Genomic DNA, 6,273 nt, shown 5'->3' with positions numbered 1-6,273 from the left:
TTGACGATACAATTCATATTGATTCTTTTTGAACGATACGATTCACCGACCTGAAATCAATCTTTAGCCAAAACCTCAACCTCAGAGATAAATATCTGGTACTGAATAGAGCAAATGAAGTTTTCTAATTCCTTGTATTTCTTGAAAGATAATCAAATACATTTTTTTTTCTAAATAATACTCTTTAAAAAAAAAAAAAAAGTGAAATATTGTCTTGGCAGGATATATCGCGATAAGTGTATCACGATACATATCGTATCACCAATACACACTCCTAGTATCTTCTCTAACATGTGACAGGAGTATAAAGTAATGGACATTGTTACTTTACTTAAGTACTTTTCTGGCTACTTTATACGTGCACTGAATCTCAAAAGTACAACTTTTACTCTCCACTCAACTACATTTTTGACTGAATATATGTCCTGTTTACATCTGAACACTAAACCCTGACTTTAGCGGTCATCACGATTGAGTAATCATTCATTATATTTTTTAGTTTGGTATCATTACTTAAATAAATGTGTTTTTTGAAACCTTGAAGCTGAGTTTTAAGTGTTACTAAATATGTAGAGATTACTTCTGCAAGAGTGGGCGGAGCTTAAGTCAAAACAGTCGTTGATGGAAACTGGTTTGCCATTTTCTGAATGTTGAAAATAAAAAATAAAAAAACAACAAAAAACAAAAACAAAGAGAAGTTAACAATTAAAAGTTACATTTTGTTTTTCAGCTCTATTTCTGCCCTTCGTTAAATTGCAGTGTCTACTTCGCTCAATTGTTTGCCTTTGCATCAGGGTTTGCATTAAGCTGAGCTTCTTATAGTAAAACTGTAAATTCATTGCTTATAAAAGTTGCTTTTAAATCCTATTTTTTCCCAGTTTGATAGTGCTGGTTGTTAGCCGCCAAAATGGGTAATAAGTAAACATTGATTATTGTTTTTCTTGATGTTCAGAATGCAATCATTCTTTCTCCTTTGGGATTTTAGGCAAATTATGATGTAGTGACCAAACCGTGCCGAACTATTGTCCATCATCACAGTTGTTCAGAAACCATTTCTGCTTTCATAGGGCTTTTTCTTTACTGTTTTAAAAAGTTTTGTACAGTTTTTTAAGGTATAAGAAAACATAATGTACTTATGGTTATAAGTTATGACTACATATTTAGTTAAGTAGCATCATTTCCTATTGACAAATGTACTGTTTTAAGTTCATTGAACAAAATTTGTCTAGTTTTGTATCCATGTAAAAACTCAAGGTAATCTGTTTCCTCGCTCTGTTCGAGTAGACTCAACCAATCAGGGTTAAGAGTGAACGGACACTTACCGTTACTTCTTACATTGTGATTGTTTACAAATGGCCACATATTTTTCAACTTCACCAACGGATGGTTTGTTGGGCGGATTAGAAGATATCGCCATCTGCAAGATACTGAAGGTACTGCATAAGCTAAATCCAAGCGGTAACTCTAGCGGGGGAAGGGTGAGGCCAACCAGGAAGTAGTAAAACGTTGCAGTACCGCAACTGACCAGAGAGGCTGGTGCTTAAAATGAGCAGTTTCCATTGACTCCCATGTTAAAAAACTTTCCCACCTCTATTGAAGTTGTCATGAAGTCAGCTTTAAAATTTATTTTACTCCTTTTTTTTTTGCCTTTTTTTGAACATTTGAGTGTGACTTTGTCCTATTTATCATCTATTTTGTTCTTTTAATAAATTCATCTCCAATATCGAGAACCTTTTTTTGTTCTTCTTTGAGTCTACATTCAATATGAGTAAAAAAGTATTATTTGAATGGATGACTTGTCATTTTTACAGTAAAGTATTTGTACTTTTACTCAAGTATGGTTTTCAGGTTCTCTTTACAACTTTACAACACATTTCTGGTCAAACGTCGAGCCTTGAAGGAGATCCAGCAGATGGAAATTTGAGTGAATTTAGCATCAGTTGCAGTGTTCTCCTAAAAATACGACTCAAACATGATTTCATCTTCTTTTTTATGCATTTTTGGCTGCTGTGACTCCTGAAAATACTCATTTCTGCAGATGTTAATAAGCTGCAGGTTTAACGTGCAGAAGATCTAGTAAGAGAGCTCCACAGAGCTGCTGAGCATCTCCTCCCAGGTGCGTTCCCTCCCTGCCCAAACATTTTAGCATCATCCGCTACAAGCTGGGACAAAGAAAACACAGAGGAGCTCCAGGCTGCAAGCTAGATTAGTCGACTTATCTACTTGCTGCCCTTTCCTCCTGCTTTACCTCCTCTCTTTTCTCAGCAGGAGGCCACGGCTGTGTCACTCCTGTCTCCTCTCCTGCTCCTCCTCGGACGGAACTGTCCATGCAGATCAGCCTCAGCGCTGCTCAACACAAGACACAGAGGAGGGGAGGAATCGGAGATTAGCATCATGTGGCCGGATCATGAATATATTCAACACGCCGCAGAAAGACTGCGACCCAGCTGTTAGAGGAATATTTCATATTACAATGTTCCTCATGTGAGGCAATAACTGTGTGGATGAAAGCAATGCATATATTTTCATTTCCCCTCTCCCTTCTCGGCTCCGGCAGCTGCAGACTTTTATTTGACTGAGCTGAAAAACACTGTTGTAATTTGCCGTTTTGTGACCAATAGGTAATGTCCTCACTCAAGCTGTCAGCGCATCCATTGTCGTGACAGCCGTGCAGCAGGTGTGCGCCATAACTTTCATTTTTTACAAAACTATTGAAGAGGAATCCACTTGATCAGTTCAGGGGGCGGAGTCATGCAACTGTAATAAGAGAACATTTCATTTGTCGTGGCGCCTCCTTCAAACTCTTCAAACCAGAAAAGTTTACGGCAAAACCTTCCAAACCAGCAGACGTTTTTTCAAGTGGGTAGAAACTGCTCCCCAGAATTTGATTTGTCGTCTGTTGGCCGACTTCGTTGCACTGTTTCTATTATAAATCAACAAGAGTGCTTCGTTTTTGTCAGCCAATGAACTGGAAGCAACACGGGTCCAACGATAAATCCAAATGGATTCATTTTGCTATCAGTTAATTGCTCTGTTTGTCATTACGGGATCGTTTTTTTCTTTGACTAACGGCCTCCAATTTGACCAACGACGTTATAAGCTGCATTTTTTGCTTTGTATTAATATATGACAGGAGAGAGAAGCTCATTTGAGTCTAACTTGTGAACTAAATTATTTCATTTCTATTCATTAAACTGGAGAAAAAAATAATGTTTAAATGTTGTAAGTTGTATAATTTGAATCGATTAAACTCAGAAGCAGCAAAAAATAGGAAACATTTAGCATTTGTTTGTCATAGTTTGTGTGTTTGTCAGTTTTTGTCATGTTTCCACACTCATTCCTTGGATGGTTTTGTCTCTCGTTCAAAGTGGATTAGTATCTTTTTAACTCTTTCTACTGTTTCTATTTTTATTTATTTTGCATTTCTACAGACTTTGTACCTTTACAAAAGCTTGACATTAGTTGGCAGTTGTTTTTTTTATGTATTTGTAGTTTTATTTATTTTCAGAAATAGTCTTTGTGATTCGTTTGTGTGTATGTCACAGCTGCGTTATGGACCTTTGTAATAATATTATTCTTCCAGTATACAATTGTTCTGAAATTTTATGCTTTTCACATAAGTTTATTTTTTTGAGTATATAAGATTATTTTCGGAATTATTGTTTTATTCTATCTAGCTGCATTTCCATTATACACATGTGCAAATTGAATTTCTAGATATGTAAAAAAATAAAATTTAGCAATTACACTGTTTCTATTAAATCATAAACATGTGAATAAACACAAACCATCACAAAGTACATTTTCTTGAAAATATAGTCAAAAACCATCTGTGTGATGCCCCCTACAGGCTGAATTGAGGTATTACAGTTGAATTTTGTGATTGGTCAAATGTAAGTTTCAGAAGTCTCGGGTCATGATCTGCGGCTCCAGTAATGATAACAGTCCCGCCCCCAAGCGGGGGTGGAGTCAGACTCCAACTTCCCTGTTTGGTTTCCCTTTAAATAATATTTCTCTATTAGAGCTTGAATTGTCTTCAGTGCGAAACCTCAATCTTAAGAAAGCAGAAAATAAGTGTTTCAAGAATAAAAATGTCTTGTTTCATGTCATGCAAGTAAAATAATTACGTTTCAGAAAATAGGGATGACTACAATTTTTCATAAAATATAATTCTTTGTAAGTTCATTGTTGGTAGATTTAATTTTTTCCCCCAAAATGTTTAAAGATTTTTTGACTACTTTCTATTTTTTTACAGTGTTCAAATAATTGACAATTTGAGGTATTTGGGTTTTTTATTTATTTATTTTTGTAATTTATGCATTAAACATATGTTTATTATTATCTGTGTTTCACACTTGTTGTTTGTGACATTGAATCTTAGTTTTTTTTGTGTTTTGTTCACGTTTTTGTACTTTTTAAATAACTATCTTTGCAATTTTTTGGCAGGATTTTATTCTTTTATAAAAAGGTTTAAATCACATTGTTTTTTCACTACTATTGTGGTTCACATTCCCCGCTTTGAGTTGTTTTTCTAGCACAATTATTATGCTTTTTTGAAACATTTGACTGTGTTTTGCATATATAGATCTTGTCAATCGATTCCCTTCATCAGTTTTGTGGCTGCAGTAGCTCGTTCGGCCACCAGGGCGTGGTTTTACAGCCTTTCATTGCAGTTCTTTTCCCCGTTCTGGTGTGAGAACATCACAGATGTCCTCAAAGTGACAGAAGCTAAAGATAGATTTCTATCACAGACGATTTCTACCAAACCTCACCAGTGCAGCTGCATCACAACAACCCGAGTTACAGATTCTGGTCGTGTTGAGTCTAAATGAAATATGGCAACAATTATCTGCTCGTCTCATATTAGAGTCGGCAGCAAAATGCCTAATGGGGCAAGAGCGGCAGACTGATGCGGTTATGAAGCCTTTGTGGGACATCCAGTGACTGTCACTGCTTCTGTTGACCTAATTCAATTTTATTTTCAATTACCTGTAGTATATTACCATCACAGCCATTGCTTTTGTGGTATAAATCACCCATCTGGACCCTGTGGCTGCAGCAGACAGACTCCCCACTGGGTGATGTAGAGCTTTGTCCTGTCCGGCCCTCGTCCCTCTTAAACATATTTTAGATTGAAGAGAGGAAAACAAAACACTCACGACCCACATCTGAGCAGCGATTGGTCTGCAGGGACTCGCGTTTGTAGAATTATGGTTAGAAAACTGATTGCTGAGAAAAGCCCTTAATGAGTTGTGGGATCTGAGTCTTATTATTTGGGGATGTGTAATTAAAAAGGCCCACCTTTAATGTGCCCCCACGTTTCGCCGCTTTATTTCTGTCTTCACATCCTTCTTTACGCCCCAGAGCTCGCGGCCGGTTCACCGAGGTGACGGTTGGTCAACAAGCTGGAGGCCGATTGAGTGGGTCGTGTTACCTCCGTCACTTCGGTGTCCTACAGAGGTGAGAGCATCGATTTATCTGAAACAGAAGAGGAGCAACCAGGCTCCAAAACACCCTTTAATCAATAGGCGCGGCTTACCCAGTGTGCCTAATGTGTGAAGAGAATTCAGCGTTGTGGAGTATGACGTGAGCGCACCAAAACGAATACAGGGAGAGGATGCTAAATGAAATGTCACGCGCCAGAACCGGCTATTCCAAAGGTCGTGTGCATCAGTGGAGAATGTGTTTTTAGGTTTATTGACAGGTCAAGGTGAGGTTAACAAGCAGAGGAACACGACTCAACGGGACTGAAACTGAAGTTCATGCGGCTGTTTGTGTATTTTCATCTGTACTCACTGTTTGTTTGTTAGTTTGTTTGTTTGTTTGTTTGTTTGTGCACTTTTGGCAGAAATGCCAAATGAATATCAAAACATTGGCTGGAGGAACAACAAAAATGTTCTGTTTATATGGAAAGAAAGTTCATTTTTAAATCAGTTATTTGGTTCAAAAAGTGCAAAAAAAAAAAATCCTGAATGAGAACGAGGACCACTGAGTTCATACAGAATTAACACTTTACTTCACTAAATATTCCATCTTATCTAATACATCCTTAACAGTAACTTATAGTATCTAATGTTGCATTCACAGCGAACGCGGCCGACACGGCGGAGGAGTCAACTTCACTGATTCAATGTCCTCATCCATTGGTCCGTGCATCCATCCATCCATCCATTCGTCCATCCTTCCATCCATCCATCCATCCATCATCCATCATCCATCAATCCATCCATCCATCCACCCATCCATCCATCCTTCCATCCATCCATCCATCCG

This window comes from Oryzias melastigma, linkage group LG20 (assembly GCF_002922805.2).
Source record: "Oryzias melastigma strain HK-1 linkage group LG20, ASM292280v2, whole genome shotgun sequence".
Taxonomy (NCBI): domain Eukaryota; kingdom Metazoa; phylum Chordata; class Actinopteri; order Beloniformes; family Adrianichthyidae; genus Oryzias; species Oryzias melastigma.
The sequence above is the reverse complement of the archived record's forward strand: the minus strand, read 5'-3'. Positions refer to the sequence as shown.